This window comes from Schistocerca gregaria, chromosome 10, assembly GCF_023897955.1.
Source record: "Schistocerca gregaria isolate iqSchGreg1 chromosome 10, iqSchGreg1.2, whole genome shotgun sequence".
In the NCBI taxonomy this organism is placed as follows: Eukaryota; Metazoa; Arthropoda; class Insecta; order Orthoptera; family Acrididae; genus Schistocerca; species Schistocerca gregaria.
Genome location: NC_064929.1, coordinates 103,950,281 through 103,973,135, shown reverse-complemented (window position 1 = coordinate 103,973,135; position 22,855 = coordinate 103,950,281). Strand labels below are relative to the sequence as shown.

The window sequence follows — 22,855 nt, the reverse complement described above, 5'->3', positions numbered from 1 at the left end:
GAAACTCTTCCTAGATACACTTTCCAGTACATCTACTATGTTACGACTTATCTCATCTAAATTGAAGCTACTTTAAAATAGAATAGAATAATCAATAATGAGAGCGACGGGCGATGTGTACACATCTCAGAGCCAATATCAGTTAAATTAAATAAATTAATTTACTATCAAATCCACCTTCATTAACAGTATTTCACTATCAAATCCGTTATCAACAAAAATCTATTGTAACCCACCTCCTCTTAACTATAAGCTGCACCTTGACCTGAAATATTTTATAATTATAAATCATGAGAATTATAACTCTAAAGAGATTCTCTGATAACGGAGATATACAAACAAATAAATTAAGTAGAGTAAATCGTGTATTATCAATCATGGGGTAGGTTCCTCTGAATGGAATGAGATACCGCCAAATTCTTTGGGTTTAAAGACCTTAACTAATAGTACCCTGGTTAATATAATTAACATTTAAAATAATAGGGTATCTAATCCTAGTTTATTATTTAAATTTCACAGATTCATAAAAAGGGCCACAAATAAATTTTAACATTTCACCTTACAAATTTATATTTCAACCCTAATAGTATAAACAACTGTTTTAACCAATAATATTCACTTGTATCAATCGTATAACCGCGGCTGCTAGCACGAATTATGCCGATACAAAATCAATTGCTAAATCCAAAATCACTTGATAATTAAATCAAATTACTGCAAAAAGAACATTTAGTCTAACAAAACTTACATATAATACAAAGAAAAAGTGAATAAACAAGCAAGAATAAAACTTTAAAAAATAAAAAATAAGAAATTTTTAAAGTTATTAAATCAGGAAAAAATAAAAGATTCAAATATTTAAAGAAAAAAAGAAAAAAACCACAAACATTAACAAAAAAAAAGAAACGCTCCCCTGTATAACCACAACAACTTCTCTATTATATATAATTAAAGATTAATATGGAACATGTATAGCAATAAATGTATTATATTCTTTCTTATTTAATCTTTCTTTTCACTAATAAATAAAGAAAGATTAAATAATATAATAAATATGTTTTATACAATTTTGTAATTTAATATAATATGTTATTAATATGAATTCTTTTTTTTATTAAGTTAACTTATATATATATTAGTTAAATAATCTAATTATAGATAATTTATGTTAATTATATCATTATATTTGATATAATTATTTATATTATTATTATATTTTACATTTAAAATTAATAATTTTATTTATTATATCCAATTATAATAATATTAAATATTAAATTACATATTATTATATATATTATATTATAATAACCTATTTTAAGCTAAAAACATAAGTAGCTATTATCCTAGGTAAATGAATGTATTATAATAATCAATTAATAATAATAAGATGAACTTATAATCTTTTAATTTTAATTAAAAGTAATATATTAATATAAATTATTTATTATATATATATATAAAAAATACAAGGAGCAGGATAAATTAATTCTAATTAAACAAAATAATACATAAAAGAATTTCAAAAAAAACTTTCGATTTATATATTAAATAAATGAAGTGCCTGATTAAAGGGTTACCTTGATAGGGTAATAAAGTAAATAAAATTACATTCATTAAAATTACGTAAGATAGAATTAAACTACCTCCTTTATTATCAAAAACTAACATGCATCATACACCTTAATGTAAAAAGGTAAGCTAAACAAGCTAATGGGTTCATACCCCATTTATAGAGGTATCAATCCTCTCCTTTTTAATGACCAACAACTCTACAAAACTTCTCTTCCTATCAACATTAATGATAGGAAAGATCCTGTCCATTTCATCAAATTCCTGATTTGGGGTTTGAATAGGACTTGAGATCAACTTACTTTCATTTATTCCGCTCCTAACAAGAAATAAAAATATAATAATAAACGAATCATCAATTAAATATTTTATTGTCCAAGCAATAGAATCGACAATATTATTATTTTCAATTTTGCTGATTCAAATAAAATATCCCATGGGATGGGAAACAGAATTTATCCCATCAATAATAATTAGATCTAGACTATTATTAAAGATTGGAGCTGCACCTTTCCATTTCTGATTTCCAGAAGTTATAGGAGCATCAAGATGAAATAATTGTTTAACATTAATAACATGACAAAAAATCGCCCCAATAATGGTCTTATCCTATTGTATTCAATTAAGAACTTTTATTTGAACAATTATTATCTTAAGAATTATTATTGGGGCAATAGGAGGTTTAAATCAAACATCCTTACGACAACTTTTAGCATATTCATCAATCAGACATCTAGGTTGAATAATTAGATCATTAACAGTCAGAGAAAACATCTGAGAACTATACTTCATTATTTAGATTAATTATAGTTTTATTATTTAAGCAAATAAATTTATTTTTCATAAATCAAATTTATTCAGCCAGAAATATAAAAACCGAAATTAAATTCATAATATTCTTATCTTTATTATCTTTAGGTGGACTACCACCATTCCTTGGATTCTTACCAAAATGAATTGTAATACAATCGTTAATAGAAAACAATATAACAACTATTAATACTATTATAGTTGTATTAACTACAATTACACTCTACTACTATATACGCATTAGATTCTCAGCTCTAATTATATCATACACAGAAAATTCGTGATCTATAAAGATAAAGTCCCAAAAATCAAGAATCATTCTTCCTATAACAGTAATAAATTCAACAATAGGATTGATTTCAACATCAACCTTAATTTCATTATACTAAGGACTTAAGTTAATCAAACTAATAACCTTCAAAGTTATAATTAAAAGAATAATCTTTTAGGCCTTAGTAAAATTTTACACCTCTAGAATTGCAGTCTAGAATCATAATTGAATATAAGACCTACATATGATAAGAGAGAAAACATCTCATAAGTAGATTTACAGTCTACCACCTAAAATTCAGCCATCTTACTGCAAAAATGATTATTCTCAACAAACCATAAGGACATTGGTACTTTATATTTTGTATTTGGAGCATGAGCAGGAATAGTAGGAACATCAATAATAATACTTATTCATGCTGAACTTGGTCAACCCGGATCTCTAATTGGGGATGACCAGATTTATAATGTTATTATTACAGCTCACACATTCGTAATAATTTTCTTTATAGTAATACCTATTATAATTGGTGGATTTGGTAATTGACTTGTTCCACTAATAATTGGTGCACCAGATATAGCATTTCCACGAATAAATAATATAAGTTTTTGATTACTACCACCTTCACTAACCGTTCTTCTTACATCTTCTATAGTAGATAATGGTGCTGGTACAGGATGAACAGTTTACCCTCCTCTAGCAGGAGCTATTGCACACGGGGGTGCATCTGTAGATCTAGCTATTTTTTCACTACACTTAGCAGGTGTATCATCTATTCTTGGTGCAGTAAATTTCATTACAACAGCAATTAATATACGATCAGAAAGTATAACTTTAGATCAAACACCTTTATTTGTATGATCAGTAGCTATTACAGCATTACTTCTCCTTCTTTCACTTCCAGTTTTAGCAGGAGCTATTACTATATTATTAACAGATCGAAATTTAAATACATCATTCTTTGACCCTGCAGGAGGGGGTGACCCAATTCAATATCAACATCTATTTTGATTCTTTGGACACCCAGAAGTTTATATTTTAATTCTACCGGGGTTCGGAATTATTTCACATATTGTATGTCAAGAAAGAGGAAAAATTGAATCATTTGGAACATTAGGTATAATTTATGCTATACTATCAATTGGACTAATAGGATTTATTGTATGAGCACATCATATATTTACAGTAGGAATGGATGTTGACACACGAGCATATTTTACATCAGCAACAATAATTATTGCTGTACCTACAGGAATTAAGGTATTTAGATGATTAGCTACATTATATGGAACTAAATTCAAGTTCAATCCACCATTATTATGAGCTCTAGGATTTATTTTCCTATTTACAATTGGTGGATTAACAGGATTAGTATTAGCAAATTCATCACTTGATATTGTATTACATGATACATATTATGTAGTAGCCCACTTTCATTATGTATTATCTATAGGAGCAGTATTTGCAATTATAGGAAGTGTCATTCAATGATATCCACAATTTACAGGATTAACTATAAATAATATATGATTAAAAATCCAATTTACAATTATATTCATTGGAGTAAACTTAACATTCTTTCCTCAACACTTCCTAGGATTAGCAGGAATACCTCGACGATACTCAGACTACCCAGACGCATATACATCATGAAACATAGTATCAAGAATTGGGTCTACAATTTCTATTGTAGGAATCATTATATTCATTGTAATTATATGAGAAAGAATGGTTACAAACCGAGCAATTATATTTAGAGCTAACATAAGAAGATCAACAGAATGACTACAAAATAACCCTCCTGCAGAACATAGTTACTCAGAATTACCATTAATCTCTAGATTCTAATATGGCAGATTAGTGCAGTAGATTTAAGCTCTACAAATAAAGGTTTGACCTTTTATTAGAAAATATTTGTTAATGGCAACATGATCAAATTTATCTCTTCAAGATGGAGCTTCACCATTAATGGAACAATTATCATTCTTTCATGATCATACTATGGTCGTACTATTATTAATTACAGTAATTGTAGGTTATGCCTTAAGTTATATATTATTTATTGCCTATACTAACCGTAATATACTTCATGTACATTTAATTGAAACAATCTGAACAGCTTTACAAGCAATTACATTAATTTTTATTGCCCTTCCATCATTACGACTATTATATTTACTTGATGATTCAGTAGATGCAATAATCACAATTAAAACCATTGGACGACAATGATATTGAAGATATGAATATTCAGACTTCATAGACGTACAATTTGACACTTACATAACACCAGAACAAGACCTAGAAAATGATGGATTTCGACTGCTAGATGTAGATAACCGAACAATCCTACCAATAAATACAGAAGTACGAGTATTAACAAGAGCATCAGGTGTTCTACACTCATGAGCAGTTCCTGCATTAGGGGTTAGTTAAAATAAATGCAACGCCAGGTCGGTTAAATCAAGGAACATTCACAATAAATCGACCTGGATTATTCTTTGGACAATGCTCAGAAATCTGTGGAGCAAACCACAGATTTATACCAATTGTAATTGAAAGAACTTCAGTAAATTTATTTATTAAGTGATTATCTAAGATAATTTAAGGAGTTAGTTAAAATAAATAACATTAGAGTGTCAATCTAAAGTAACTAAAAAAATTAGTACACCTTGAAATTCATCAGATGACTGAAAGTAAGTAATGGTCTCTTAAACCAAATAATAGTAAATTAACGACTACTTCTGATGGGGAAATTATATCCAAATCCCTCAAATATCCCCTCTTATATGATTCTCACTATTCATTATATTTTCAGCTACATTAATCTTGTTTAATCAAATAAACTTCTTCTCATTTAAACCTAACCTTATTAAAAGAGCAGAAAAAGGAACAATTGAATTAGAAAACTTAAATTGAAAATGATAACAAATCTATTCTCAACATTTGACCCATCAACTAACATCTTTAATTTATCATTAAATTGAACTAGAACATTTCTAGGACTATTATTAATCCCATCACTATTTTTACTTACACCATCACGAATTAACATTATCTGAAATAAACTAAATTTAACCTTACATAATGAATTTAAAATACTACTTGGACCAAAATCATTTAATGGAACAACATTCATTTTCATCTCAATTCTTATTATAATATTATTTAACAATTTCATAGGATTATTCCCTTATATTTTTACTAGAACAAGACATTTAGCATTAACATTTGCAATTGCCCTACCTATATGACTAAGATTTATATTATTTGGATGAATTAACCATACTAATCGTATATTTACACACCTTGTACCACAAGGTAAACCGCCCGCATTAATATTATTTATAGTACTAATTGAAACAATTAGTAATGTTATACGACCAGGTACATTAGCAGTACAGTTAGCAGCAAATATAATTGCAGGACACTTATTATTAACCTTATTACGAAACACAGGACCATCTATAGCAATAAACTTAATCTCATTACTAATTATTGGACAAATACTTCTATTAATTCTAGAATCAGCAGTAGCAATAATTAAAGCCTATGTTTTCTCAATTCTAAAAACTCTATATTCTAGAGAAGTATATTAAACCTATGTTAACAACTCACTAAAACCACCCATTCCACTTAGTAGACTATAGACCTTGACCATTAACAGGAGCAATTTGAGCAATAGTCCTAGTATCAGGACTAGCAAAATGATTCCACCTATTTAATATTAACTTATTTATAATTGGATTTGGAATTACCCTACTAACCATAATTCAATGATGACGAGATGTAGTACGAGAAGGAACATATCAAGGATTACATACAGGATTTGTATCAATTGGATTACGATGAGGAATAATTTTATTTATTGCATCAGAGGTATTATTTTTCGTTTCTTTTTTTTGAGCATTCTTTACAAGAAGATTAGCACCAACAATTGAACTAGGATTACATACAGGATTTGTATCAATTGGATTACAATGAGGAATAATTTTATTTATTGCATCAGAGGTATTATTTTTCGTTTCTTTTTTTTGAGCAATCTTTAGAAGAAGATTAGCAGCAACAATTGAACTAGGAATACTATGACCTCCAATAGGAATTCAACCCTTTAACCCTATACAAATTCCATTACTTAATACAGCTATTCTTTTAGCATCAGGAGTAACAGTAACATGAGCACATCATAGTTTAATGGAATCTAATCATACTCAAGCACTACAAGGATTATTCTACACAGTGTTATTAGGACTATACTTTACAATACTCCAAGCATATGAATATTGAGAAGCACCTTTTACCATTGCAGATGCAGTTTATGGGTCAACATTCTTTGTTGCAACAGGATTCCATGGTTTACACGTAATTATTGGAACAATCTTTTTATCAACATGTCTACTTCGACACTCAATAAATCAATTCTCACCAAGACACCACTTTGGATTTGAAGCAGCAGCATGATACTGACATTTCGTAGATGTAGTATGATTATTCTTATATATCTCTATTTATTGATAAGGTAGATAATTTGACTTCCAATCAGAAAGCTTGATATAAATCAAGAAAAACAATTCTAATTCTATCCACAAGAGTTTTCATTAGATTTATTATTCCAATAATTGTTATAATCCTGGCAACAACACTATCAAAAAAATTAATTAATGATCGAGAAAAACGATCACCATTTGAATGTGGGTTTGATCCAAAAAGATCAGCACGAATACCATTCTCACTACGATTCTTCCTAATCGCAGTAATCTTTTTAATTTTTGATATAGAAATTGCACTAATTCTACCAATTGTAATTATTTTTAAAACATCAGACATTATAATCTGAACAGTATCAACAATATTTTTATTCTAGTTCTACTAGGTGGACTATACCATGAATGAAATCAAGGAGCATTACAATGAGCAGAATAAAGGGTTGTAGTTAAACATAACATTTGGGTTGCATTCAAAAAGTATTGATAATATCAATCAACCTTAAATAGAATAAGAAGCGAAATATTGCAGTCAGTTTCGACCTGGAAGATTGGTATATAATACCCTTATTCTTATTAATTGAAGCCAAAAAGAGGCGTATTACTGTTAATAATATAATTGAACAATAATAGTTCCAATTAAGGAAATGTAAAGCCAATATGAAAGCTGCTAACTTTTTATATTAGCGGTTAAACTCCGTTAACATTTCTAAAATTTATATAGTTTAAATAAAACATTACATTTTCACTGTAAAAATAATATATCTATATTTATAAATACCTAAAAGTAAAAATACTTCCTTAACATCTTCAGTGTCACGCTCTAATTATAAGCTATTTAAGTAAACGAAAAATAATATTACCAAAATAAATATTCAAAAAATAAAAGTTAAAAGATAAATCTTGAAATTAGAATCATATCAACCTTGAATATAACCAATTAAATAAATAAAAAATCTATATAAACCTTGACCAACAACTAATTCACCCCAACCATAATCAAATGACTTAGATGAATAATAACCTATTTTTAAAGGAATATATCTAATAAACTTAGTTGAAAGAAAAGGTATAAATCATATAGAACCAGCAAATCTGACAAAAGAAAGTATACTTAAAGAAAATAAATTATGAGAAAAATCAAAATTAGAAATAAGATAACCTAAATAAGCACCTAAAATAACAACTGTAATAGTTAAAAACTTTAAATAATAAGGTAAAGCAATCACATGAGGAATAGGAAAAATTAATCAAGATAAAAGACTACCACGAAAAACAGCAACAAACAATAGACCAATTATTCCAAATGAAATATAATAACCCTTATCATCAAAAGAAAATCTAGAATAAAAATTATTATCACCAGATATTGAATAATAAAACAAACGAAAAGAATAAGAAGCAGTTAACCCAGTAGAAAAAAAATAAAGAAAAAAAATTGAACAATTAATTCATCTTAAACAAACCATCTCAAGAATTAAATCCTTTGAATAAAATCCCGCTAAAAAAGGTATTCCACACAATGATAAACTAGAAACATTAAAACAAACTGAAGTTAAAGGTATGAAATTAACAATTGATCCTATAAAACGAATATCCTGAGAATCCTTCAAATTATGAATTATTGAACCTGCACATATAAATAATAATGCCTTAAATAAAGCATGAGCCAATAAATGAAAAAATGCAAGCTTTGGATAAATCATAGCCAAAATTCTTATTATTAAACCAAGTTGTCTTAAAGTAGAAAGAGCAATAAACTTCTTCAAATCAAATTCAAAATTAGCGCCCAATCCAGCCATAAATATAGTTATACAACCAATTAAAAGTAAAAATCAACCACAATTATAAGTATCTAATATTGGTCTAAAATGAATTAATAAATAAACACCAGCAGTAACAAGAGTAGAAGAATGAACTAAAGCAGAAACAGGAGTAGGAGCTGCTATAGCAGCAGGAAGTCATGAAGAGAAAGGAATCTGAGCTCTCTTAGTTATAGCTGCTAAAACAATTAATATAGTAATGAGCTTTATTTCAAAAGAATTAGAAATAAAATCATAATAATAAATATAATTTCAACCACCAAAATTTAACATTCATGCAATAGAAATTAAAATAGCAACATCACCAATACGATTAGAAAGTGCAGTTAATATACCAGCACTATAAGATTTTACATTTTGATAATAAATAACTGAACAATAAGAAACTAAACCTAAACCATCTCAACCTAATAAAATTCTAATTAAATTAGGACTAATAATTAAAAAATCTATAGAAAGAATAAATATTAAAACAATAATAATAAAACGATTTATATTCTTTTCACCAGATATATAATCCTCTCTATAATAAATAACCAAAGAAGAAATATATATAACAAAAGATATAAAAATAAGAGATATTCAATCCAAAATTATAGTTATAACAACTATAGAACCATTTAAATTGAAAAGCTCTCACTCAACAAAAACTCTATAATCAATTATTAAATAATAAATACCTAAAATAAAAATTATAGTTCTCGAAAAAAACAAAGAAAAAAAAACTCAAAGAACAAATAGAAAATAAATTCACGGCCTAAGATGAAAAACTTCATATCATTGATTCCACAAAACAATATTTTTAATTAAAATACTTAAGCAAACTAAACAAAGAAATATTCACCCTTTAAACAGAGAATATTTAAAGGCAATCAATGTAAAAGTAAAAGATGATATTCACGAAAATAACCAAGAGAACAAGTATAAACACCAGAACAATAATTTCCATGCTGAGAATAAGAATATATATACAAAGTATAAACAGTTCTAAAAAAAGATAAAAAAATCAAAGCAAAGAATCTAAAAGTAGATCAAGATATAATTCTATTTAATAATCTAATTTCACCTACCAAATTTAAAGAAGGAGGAGCAGCCATATTTGATGATCTTAAAAGAAATCATCATAAAGCCATTGTTGGCATCAAATTAATTATACCCTTGTTAATTAATAATCTTCGTCTACCTAAACGTTCATAAATAATATTAGATAAACAAAATAAACCAGAAGAACATAAACCATGACCAACCATTAGAGAAAGAGAACCTACACAACCTCATCAATTCATAGTCATCAATCCACCAATAACCATTCTTATATGAGCAACAGAAGAATATGCAATTAAAGACTTTAAATCAACTTGACGAAAACAAATAAATCTTACAATAACACCCCCAGATAAACCCAAAGATAATCAAAAATAATTAAACTTTAAACCCAAATAAGAAATAACCTTTATAACACGAAAAATACCATAACCACCTAACTTTAATAAAACACCAGCAAGAATCATTCTACCTGAAATAGGGGCCTCTACATGAGCCTTAGGAAGTCATAAATGAACCAAAAACATAGGTATCTTAACTAAAAAAGCCAAAATTATAAATACATAAAACATAAAATAATAAGAACCAAAATCAACTAATAAAGGAAAATATAAAGTATTAGAAAAATCATAAACCTTAAATAAAACTAATAATAAAGGTAATCTAGCAACCAAAGTATAAAAATTTAAATAAACACCAGCCTGCAGCGCTCAGGTTGATAACCCCAACCCAAAATTAAAAGTAAAGTAGGAACTAATCTAGCCTCAAAAAAAATATAAAAAGAAAGAAGACTTAATCTAGCAAATGAACAGTAAAGCATAATTATTAAAATCAAAACCATAAAAACAAAAAAATTAGAATGATATGAACTTAAATAAACTGAACCTCTAGCAGTGATTATTAAAGAACAAATCCAAAAACTAAGCAAAATAAAACTAAAAGAAAAATAATCAATACCAAAATAATATCTAATTATATTCAAATTAGCATATGAATAAACACAAATTATAAACACAAAACTCGACAGAAACATTAAAGAATGAACCAACCATCAACAATTATTTAATAAACAAAGAGGGATCAAAAAAATAGTTATAAATAAATACTTTAACATAAAGATAAACGAAAAGAATTAATAAAATCATTACCATGAGAACGAATTATTGAAACTAAAATAGAAAGACCTAAAGCACCCTCACAAAGAGAAAAATCTAAAAAAATAACAGGAAAAAAATAATCATAATCAAACTCAATAAGAAAAACAATAACTAATATAAATAAAGAAAGAACAATATATTGTAATCTCAAAAGAACCATTAATAAATGTTTACGTTAGAAGAAAAAACATAAACACCAGCAAAATAAATCAATAAAGAAGTAAAAATAGAGAATATAAACATTAGTTTTAATAGTTTAAAAAAAACGCCGATCTTGTAAACCGGAAATAAGTCCAGCCCCCACTTTTAAAACTTCAGAGGTGGAAAAGCTTCCATCATCGGTCCCCAAAACCGATATTTTAAATAAACTAACCCCTGAAATGATCAAAATAATTATTATATCAATATCAAATGTAATAAATATTAATTTTTTAAATTAAGACACCCAATATCAATAATGCTTTTTATTATCCTTCAAACCTTCCTAGTTGGATTAATAACAGGAACAATAATAGAAAGATATTGATTATCATATATTTTATTTTTAACATTTCTTGGTGGTATACTAGTATTATTTATTTACATTACAAGAATTGCATCAAACGAAATATTTCAGCCTAAATCAATTACTATAATTATTACATTAATAATGTGAGTATTTATCATATCAATATTAATTATTCTAGATATATCTATATTTATAGACTTTTTCAAAAACACCAAAACTATAAATATTGATAATTCAATCAATTATCAAGAAATAACAATATCTTTAGAAAAATTATATAACAGACCAACATTCATTATTACAATAATAATAATAATTTATTTATTTTTAGCACTACTAGCAGTTGTTAAAATCACTAATATTTATCAGGGACCTATTCGTAAAATAAGATAATTACTAATGAATAAACCCTTACGATGAAGACATCCTTTAATTAAAATTATTAATAACTCTTTAATTGACTTACCTGCCCCAACAAATATTTCATTTTGATTAAATTTTGGATCCCTATTAGGGTTATGTTTGGTAATTCAAATCGTAACTGGACTATTTTTAGCTATACATTATACATCAAATATTGAAATAGCATTCAGTAGTGTAGTACACATCTGCCGAGACGTAAATAATGGTTGAATTATCCGAACCTTACATGCAAATGGAGCATCTATATTTTTTATTTGTATTTACTTACATGTAGGATGGGGAATTTACTACGGATCTTATATATATATACATACCTGAATAATTGGTACAGTGATTTTATTTTTAGTTATAGCAACTGCATTTATAGGATATGTCCTACCCTGAGGCCAAATATCTTTTTGAGGTGCAACAGTAATTAATAATTTATTATCAGCAATCACATACTTAGGAACAGATTTAGTCCAATGAGTATGAGGAGGATTCGCTGTTGATAATGCAACATTAAATCGATTCTTCACATTCCATTTTGTATTACCATTTATTATTGCTGCTATAGCAGCAATTCATTTATTTTTTCTTCACCAAACAGGATCTAATAATCCTCTTGGATAAATGGAGATATTGAAAAAATTCCATTCCATCCATACTTTACCTTTAAGGATTCTATTACATTTGTAATAATAACATCATTATTAATTATACTATGTTTAATCAATCCTTACCTATTAGGATATCCAGATAACTTTGTACCTGCCAACCCATTAGTAACACCAGTTCACATTCAACCAGAGTGATATTTCCTATTTGCATATGCAATTCTACGATCTATCCCTAATAAATTAGGAGGTGTTATTGCATTATTTTTATCAATTAGAATCTTAATAATTTTACCATTTTATAATAAAACACCATTCCGAGGCATTCAATTTTACCCTATTAATCAAATTTTATTCTCAATTATAGTAGTTGTTGTATGCTTACTAACGTGAATTGGTAAACGACCTGTTGAAGAAACTTATATTATAACAGGTCAAATCTTAACAACTATCTACTTTACATATTTCTTAATTAATGTCCATGTCGCAAACGCATGAGATAAATTAATTAAGGAATAAAGTTAATTAGCTTAGGAAAAGCATATGTTTTGAAAACATAAAATTAGAAGTTTAACTCTTCTATTAACATTTCTAAAAAAATTTCACTAAACAAATGAGATAAATAAAATCTTTAAACCAACAAAGAAAATAAAAAAATTCAAAGATAAAGGTAAAAAACTTTTTCAAGCTAAGTACGTTATTTATCATAACGAAACCGTGGTAATGTTCCACGAACCCAAATAAAACCAAAAGATATAATAGCAAGCTTAATAAAAAATATAAAAGAATAAAAATCACCACCTAAAAAAATTAAAGCCAATAATATTCTTATGAAGACAATGCTAGTATATTCAGCTAAAAAAATTAAAGTAAAACCACCTGCACCATACTCAATATTAAATCCTGAAACTAACTCAGATTCCCCTTCAGCAAAATCAAAAGGAGTACGATTAGTTTCAGCTAAAGAAGAAGCAAAACAAGCTAAAGCTAAAGGAAAAGAAATAATAATAAATCAACAATAAAGCTGATAGTTTATAAAATCAAACATATTAAAACTACCAATTAAAATAATTAAAGACAATAAAATTAAAGCTAAACTAACTTCATAAGAAATTGTTTGAGCAACAGAGCGAAGAGAACATAATATGAATAATTTGAATTAGAAGATCAACCAGTAATTATAACAGTATAAACACCTAATGTAGTACAACATAAAAAAAATAAAAATCCATAAGGAAAAGAACACATATAAGTTAAATAAGGAAAAATTACTCAAACGGCTAAAGAAATCATTAAATTAAAAACAGGGGAAAAATAATAAAGTAGGTAATTAGATATAATAGGAATTGGCTGCTCCTTACAAATTAACTTAATAGCATCTCTAAATGGCTGAGGAATTCCAACGAAACCTACCTTATTTGGACCCTTTCGAATCTGAATATAACCTAAAACCTTAAAAAGGCAACACTAATTAAAACACAAATAACCAAGAAAAGAAAATTCAAAATAAATATTAATAAATCATAAAGTATCAATACTATTTGTAGAAAAAAATCTACATAAATGAATTCTAAATTCAACACATTAATCTGTCAAAATAGTAAATAAATTAATATTAATCAATATAACAAAAAATATTTTAACCATATGGTCCTTTCGTACTAATATGGATTAATAATCTTAGGATAGAAACCGACCTGGCTCACGCCGGTCTGAACTCAGATCATGTAAGAATTTAAAGGTCGAACAGACCTAATCATTGGGCTCCTGCACCCAAAATATTTCTTAATCCAACATCGAGGTCGCAATCTGCTTTGTCGATATGAGCTCTCAAAAACAATTACGCTGTTATCCCTAAGGTAACTTAATCTTATGATCATAAATTATGGATCAAAATAACAAACATAAATAAATGATATAATAATGAAGAGTTTATCTATTCTTCATGTCACCCCAACAAAACATCATCATTAAATATAGAAAGACAAACAAAAAACTATATAAAAGTAAAATGTCAAGCTCTATAGGGTCTTCTCGTCCTAAAGAAGAATTTAAGCCTTTTGACTCAAAAGTTAAATTCAAAAATTTATTAAGAGACAGTTGATTTCTCGTCAAGCCATTCATTCCAGCCACTAATTAAGAGACTAATGATTATGCTACCTTTGCACGGTCAAAATACCGCGGCTCTTTAAAAATAGGCTCAGTGAGCAGGCCAGACCTCAAAGTATAAACAAGAGGACATGTTTCTGATAAACAGGTGGAAATCAATTTTGCCTAGTTCCTTATAATAAGTTCACAAGGTAAAAATTTCATACAAATAAATATACTAATTCTATCATTATTACAAAAATTTTAAAATTAAATTAATAATCTTAATAAAAAACCTAAAATATTTATAAAATCAAAATAAAAAATAATGAACTAAAACGTAATCTTAAAGATAGCTGGTTTAAAGGTTACTATTATATTTCTATAAAATAAATTATAGGTTATTAACTTCAAAGCTTATCCCTTAAAGAATAAATAAGTTAATATTTTTACTTAAAAAATTAAATAATAAAATTTTTTCTTAAGAAACTAGATATCTTGGGAAACGATTAACATCTCATTTCTATAAATAATTTAATAATAATTACGATACATTAACTATAAATTATTTATAAATCAACCCAAATCGAGACAAGTAAAATAAATACTAAAATTTTGATAAACCCTGATACAAAAGGTACAATAAATAAAATCGACTTAAAAAAATTTAAAATAATATTTCATAAAACACTTACATTACCAATACACTATAATCTAAAAAACCAATTCTATAAAATATACTAAGACAAAAATACAATAAAATTATTTATACTAAATAATTAAATAAACAAAAAATAAATATAATAAAATAAATAATCAAGATATCCTGATTTGCACAGAAAAAATTTCAGTGTAAATGAAACACTTTACTAATAAGTTATATCTTGAAACTCTTCCTAGATACACTTTCCAGTACATCTACTATGTTACGACTTATCTCATCTAAATTGAAGCTACTTTAAAATAGAATAGAATAATCAATAATGAGAGCGACGGGCGACGTGTACACATCTCAGAGCCAATATCAGTTAAATTAAATAAATTAAATTACTATCAAATCCACCTTCCTTAACAGTATTTCACTATCAAATCCGTTATAAACAAAAATCTATTGTAACCCACCTCCTCTTAACTATAAGCTGCACCTTGACCTGAAATATTTAATAATTATAAATCTTGAGAATTATAACTCTAAAAAGATTCTCTGATAACGGAGATATACAAACAAATAAATTAAGTAGAGTAAATCGTGTATTATCAATCATGGGGTAGGTTCCTCTGAATGGAATGAGATACCGCCAAATTCTTTGGGTTTAAAGACCTTAACTAATAGTACCCTGGTAAATATAATTAACATTTAAAATAATAGGGTATCTAATCCTAGTTTATTATTTAAATTTCACAGATTCATAAAAAGGGCCACAAATAAATTTTAACATTTCACCTTACAAATTTATATTTCAACCCTAACAGTATAAACAACTGTGTTAACCAATAATATTCACTTGTATCAATGGTATAACCGCGGCTGCTGGCACGAATTATGCCGATACTAAATCAATTGCTAAATCCAAAATCACTTGATAATTAAATCAAATTACTGCAAAAAGAACATTTAGTCTAACAAAACTTACATATACTACAAAGAAAAAGTGAATAAACAAGCAAGAATAAAACTTTTAATAATAAATAATAAGAAATTTTTAAATTTATTAAATCAGGAAAAAATAAAAGATTCAAATATTTAAAGCAAAAAAAGAAAAAACCACAAACATTAACAAAAAAAAGAAACGCTCCCTGTACGACCACAACAACTTCTCTATTATATATAATTAAAGATTAATATGGAACATGTATAGCAATAAATGTATTATATTCTTTCTTATTTAATCTTTCTTTTCACTAATAAATAAAGAAAGATTAAATAATATAATAAATATATTTTATACAATTATGTAATTTAATATAATATGTTATTAATATGAATTCTTTTTTTTATATTAAGTTAACTTATATATATATATTAGTTAAATAATCTAATTATAGATAATTTATGTTAATTATATTATTATAATTAATATAATTATTTATATTATTATTATATTTTATATTTAAAATTAATAATTTTATTTATTACATCCAATTATAATAATATTAAATATTAAATTACATGTTATTATATATATTATATTATAATAACCTATTTTAAGCTAAAAACATAAGTAGCTATAATCCTAGGTAAATGAATGTATTATAATAATCAATTAATAATAATAAGATGAAGTTATAATCTTTTAATTTTAATTAAATGTAATATATTAATATAAATTATTTATTATATATATATAAAAAAATACAAGGAGCAGGATAAATTAATTCTAATTAAAGAAAATAATACATAAAAGAATTTCAAAAAAAAACTTTCGATTTATATATTAAATAAATGAAGTGCCTGATAAAAGGGTTACCTTGATAGGGTAAATAAAGTAAATAAAATTACCTTCATTAAATTACATAAGATAGAATTAAACTACCTCCTTTAGTATCAAAAACTAACGTGCATCATACACCTTAATGTAAAAAGGTAAGCTAAACAAGCTAATGGGTTCATACCCCATTTATAGAGGTATCAATCCTCTCCTTTTTAATGACCAACAACTCTACAAAACTTCTCTTCCTATCAACATTAATGATAGGAACGATCCTGTCCATTTCTTCAAATTCCTGATTTGGGGTTTGAATAGGACTTGAGATCAACTTACTTTCATTTATTCCGCTCCTAAGAAGAAATAAAAATATCATAATAAACGAATCATCAATTAAATATTTTATTGTCCAAGCAATAGCATCGACAATATTATTATTTTCAATTTTGCTGATTCAAATAAAATATCCCATGGGATTGGAAACAGAATTTATCCCATCAATAATAATTAGATCTAGACTATTATTAAAGATTGGAGCTGCACCTTTCCATTTCTGATTTCCAGAAGTTATAGGAGCATCAAGATGAAATAAATGTTTAACATTAATAACATGACAAAAAATCGCCCCAATAATGGTCTTATCCTATTGTATTCAATTAAGAACTTTTATTTGAACAATTATTATCTTAAGAATTATTATTGGGGCAATAGGAGTTTTAAATCAAACATCCTTACGACAACTTTTAGCATATTCATCAATCAGACATCTAGGTTGAATAATTAGATCATTAACAGTCAGAGAAAACATCTGAGAAGTATACTTCATTATTTACTCACTATTAAGATTAATTATAGTTTTATTATTTAAGCAAATAAATTTATTTTTCATAAATCAAATTTATTCAGCTAGAAATATAAAAACCGAAATTAAATTCATAATATTCTTATCTTTATTATCTTTAGGTGGACTACCACCATTCCTTGGATTCTTACCAAAATGAATTGTAATACAATCGTTAATAGAAAACAATATAACAACTATTATAACTATTATAGTTGTATTAACTACAATTACACTCTACTACTATATACGTATTAGATTCTCAGCTCTAATTATATCATACACAGAAAATTCGTGTTCTATAAAGATAAAGTCCTAAAAATCAAGAATCATTCTTCCTATTACAGTAATAAATTCAACAATAGGATTGATTTCAACATCAACCTTAATTTCATTATACTAAGGACTTAAGTTAATCAAACTAATAACCTTCAAAGTTCTAATTAAAAGAATAATCTTTTAGGCCTTAGTAAAATTTTACACCTCTAGAATTGCAGTCTAGAATCATAATTTAATATAAGACCTAAATATGATAAGAGAGAAAACATCTCATAAGTAGATTTACAGTCTACCACCTAAAATTCAGCCATCTTACTGCAAAAATGATTATTGTCAACAATCCATAAGGACATTGGTACTTTATATTTTCTATTTGGAGCATGAGCAGGAATAGTAGGAACATCAATAAGAATACTTATTCGTGCTGAACTTGGTCAACCCGGATCTCTAATTGGGGATGACCAGATTTATAATGTTATTATTACAGCTCACGCATTTGTAATAATTTTCTTTATAGTAATACCTATTATAATAGGTGGATTTGGTAATTGACTTGTTCCACTAATAATTGGTGCACCAGATATAGCATTTCCACGAATAAATAATATAAGTTTTTGATTACTACCACCTTCACTAACCCTTCTTCTTACATCTTCTATAGTAGATAATGGTGCTGGTACAGGATGAACAGTTTACCCTCCTCTAGCAGGAGCTATTGCACACGGGGGTGCATCTGTAGATCTAGCTATTTTTTCACTACACTTAGCAGGTGTATCATCTATTCTTGGTGCAGTAAATTTCATTACAACAGCAATTAATATACGATCAGAAAGTATAACTTTAGATCAAACACCTTTATTTGTATGATCAGTAGCTATTACAGCATTACTTCTCCTTCTTTCACTTCCAGTTTTAGCAGGAGCTATTACTATATTATTAACAGATCGAAATTTAAATACATCATTTTTTGACCCTGCAGGAGGGGGTGATCCAATTCTATATCAACATCTATTTTGATTCTTTGGACACCCAGAAGTTTATATTTTAATTCTACCGGGGTTCGGAATTATTTCACATATTGTATGTCAAGAAAGAGGAAAAATTGAATCATTTGGAACATTAGGTATAATTTATGCTATACTATCAATTGGACTAATAGGATTTATTGTATGAGCACATCATATATTTACAGTAGGAATGGATGTTGACACACGAGCATATTTTACATCAGCAACAATAATTATTGCTGTACCTACAGGAATTAAGGTATTTTGATGATTAGCTACATTATATGGAACTAAATTCAAGTTCAATCCACCATTATTATGAGCTCTAGGATTTATTTTCCTATTTACAATTGGTGGATTAACAGGATTAGTATTAGCAAATTCATCACTTGATATTGTATTACATGATACATATTATGTAGTAGCCCACTTTCATTATGTATTATCTATAGGAGCAGTATTTGCAATTATAGGAGGTGTCATTCAATGATATCCACTATTTACAGGATTAACTATAAATAATACATGATTAAAAATCCAATTTACAATTATATTCATTGGAATAAACTTAACATTCTTTCCTCAACACTTCCTAGGATTAGCAGGAATACCTCGACGATACTCAGACTACCCAGACGCATATACATCATGAAACGTAGTATCAAGAATTGGGTCTACAATTTCTATTGTAGGAATCATTATATTCATTGTAATTATATGAGGAAGAATGGTTACAAACCGAGCAATTATAATTAGAGCTAACATAAGAAGATCAACAGAATGACTACAAAATAACTCTCCTGCAGAACATAGTTACTCAGAATTACCATTAATCTTTAGATTCTAATATGGCAGATTAGTGCAGTAGATTTAAGCTCTACAAATAAAGGTTTGACCTTTTATTAGAAAATATTTATTAATGGCAACATGATCAAATTTATCTCTTCAAGATGGAGCTTCACCATTAATGGAACAATTATCATTCTTTCATGATCATACTATGGTCGTATTATTATTAATTACAGTAATTGTAGGTTATGCCTTAAGTTATATATTATTTATTGCCTATACTAACCGTAATATACTTCATGGACATTTAATTGAAACAATCTGAACAGCTTTACCAGCAATTACATTAATTTTTATTGCCCTTCCATCATTACGACTATTATATTTACTTGATGATTCAGTAGATGCAATAATCACAATTAAAACCATTGGACGACAATGATATTGAAGATATGAATATTCAGACTTCATAGGCGTAGAATTTGACACTTATATAACACCAGAACAAGACCTAGAAAATGATGGATTTCGACTGCTAGATGTAGATAACCGAACAATCCTACCAATAAATACAGAAGTACGAGTATTAACAAGAGCATCAGATGTTCTACACTCATGAGCAGTTCCTGCATTAGGGGTTAAAATTGATGCAACGCCAGGTCGGTTAAATCAAGGAACATTCACAATAAATCGACCTGGATTATTGTTTGGACAATGCTCAGAAATCTGTGGAGCAAACCACAGATTTATACCAATTGTAATTGAAAGAACTTCAGTAAATTTATTTATTAAGTGATTATCCCAACTAGGAAGGTTTGAAGGATAATAAAAAGCATTATTGATATTGGGTGTCTTAATTTAATAAAATTAATATTTATTACATTTGATAATGATATAATTATTATTTTGATCATTTCAGGGGTTAGTTTATTTAAAATATCGGTTTTGGGGACCAATGATGGAAGCTTTTCCACCTCTGAAGTTTTAAAAGTGGGCGCTGGACTTATTTCCGGTTTACAAGACCGGCGTTTTTTTAAAACTATTAAAACTAATGTTTATATTCTCTATTTTTACTTCTTTATTGATTTATTTTCCTGGTGTTTATGTTTTTTCTTCTAAACGTAAACATTTATTAATGGTTCTTTTGAGATTAGAATATATTGTTCTTTCTTTATTTATATTAGTTATTGTTTTTCTTATTGAGTTTGATTATGATTATTTTTTTCCTGTTATGTTTTTAGTTTTTTCTGTTTGTGAGGGTGCTTTAGGTCTTTCTATTTTAGTTTCAATAATTCGTTCTCATGGTAATGATTTTTTTAATTCTTTTGGTTTATCTTTATGTTAAAGTATTTATTTATAACTATTTTTTTGATCCCTCTTTGTTTATTAAATAATTGTTGATGGTTGGTTCATTCTTTAATGTTTCTGTGAGTTTTGTGTTTATAATTTGTGTTTATTCATATGCTGATTTGAATATAATTAGATATTATTTTGGTATTGATTATTTTTCTTTTAGTTTAATTTTGCTTAGTTTTTGGATTTGTTCTTTAATAATCACTGCTAGAGGTTCAGTTTATTTAAGTTCATATCATTCTAATTTTTTTGTTTTTATGGTTTTGATTTTAATAATTATGCTTTACTGTTCATTTGCTAGATTAAGTCTTCTTTCTTTTTATATTTTTTTTGAGGCTAGATTAGTTCCTACTTTACTTTTAATTTTGGGTTGGGGTTATCAACCTGAGCGTTTGCAGGCTGGTGTTTATTTAATTTTTTATACTTTGGTTGCTAGATTACCTTTATTATTAGTTTTATGTAAGGTTTATGATTTTTCTAATACTTTATATTTTCCTTTATTAGTTGATTTTGGTTCTTATTATTTTATGTTTTATTTATTTATAATTTTGGCTTTTTTAGTTAAGATACCTATGATTTTGGTTCATTTATGACTTCCTAAGGCTCATGTAGAGGCCCCTATTTCAGGTAGAATGATTCTTGCTGGTGTTTTATTAAAGTTAGGTGGTTATGGTATTTTTCGTGTTATAAAGGTTATTTCTTATTTGGGTTTAAAGTTTAATTATTTTTGATTATCTTTGGGTTTATCTGGGGGTGTTATTGTAAGATTTATTTGTTTTCATCAGGTTGATTTAAAGTCTTTAATTGCATATTCTTCTGTTGCTCATATAAGAATGGTTATCGGTGGATTGATGACTATGAATTGATGAGGTTGTGTAGGTTCTCTTTCTCTAATGGTTGGTCATGGTTTATGTTCTTCTGGTTTATTTTGTTTATCTAATATTATTTATGAACGTTTAGGTAGACGAAGATTATTAATTAACAAGGGTATAATTAATTTGATGCCAAGAATGGCTTTATGATGATTTCTTTTAAGATCATCAAATATGGCTGCTCCTCCTTTAAATTTGGTAGGTGAATCAATGATATGAAGTTTTTCATCTTAGGCCGTGAATTTATTTTCTATTTGTTTTTTGAGTTTTTTTCTTTGTTTTTTTCGAGAACTATAATTTTTATTTTAGGTATTTATTATTTAATAATTGATTATAGAGTTTTTGTTGAGTGAGAGCTTTTCAATTTAAATGGTTCTATAGTTGTTATAACTTTAATTTTGGATTGAATATCTCTTATTTTTATATCTTTTGTTATATATATTTCTTCTTAGGTTATTTATTATAGAGAGGATTATATATCTGGTGAAAAGAATATAAATCGTTTTATTATT

General features: G+C 26.8%; 1 protein-coding gene and 1 long non-coding RNA gene across 3 annotated transcripts in view; one reads left to right on the top strand and one right to left on the bottom strand.

Annotated features, from left to right (window-relative positions):
- Window positions 1–19,804, top strand: part of LOC126293624 (uncharacterized) — a 201,222-nt gene extending 181,418 nt beyond the window's left edge. The window contains exon 3 of one of the 2 annotated variants that reach the window (XR_007552322.1): window positions 18,788–19,804. The gene's annotated coding sequence lies outside the window, so the exon portion shown is untranslated. Of the gene's footprint in view, window positions 1–3,112; window positions 4,131–18,787 lie in introns of those variants that run through there. The other variant, XR_007552323.1, reaches the window with a different exon arrangement.
- Window positions 5,413–22,855, bottom strand: part of LOC126293630 (uncharacterized) — a 73,247-nt gene continuing 55,804 nt past the window's right edge. Inside the window, exon 3 of the long non-coding RNA XR_007552325.1 lies at window positions 5,413–5,899. This is a non-coding gene — a long non-coding RNA (uncharacterized LOC126293630). The remainder of the gene's footprint in view (window positions 5,900–22,855) is intronic.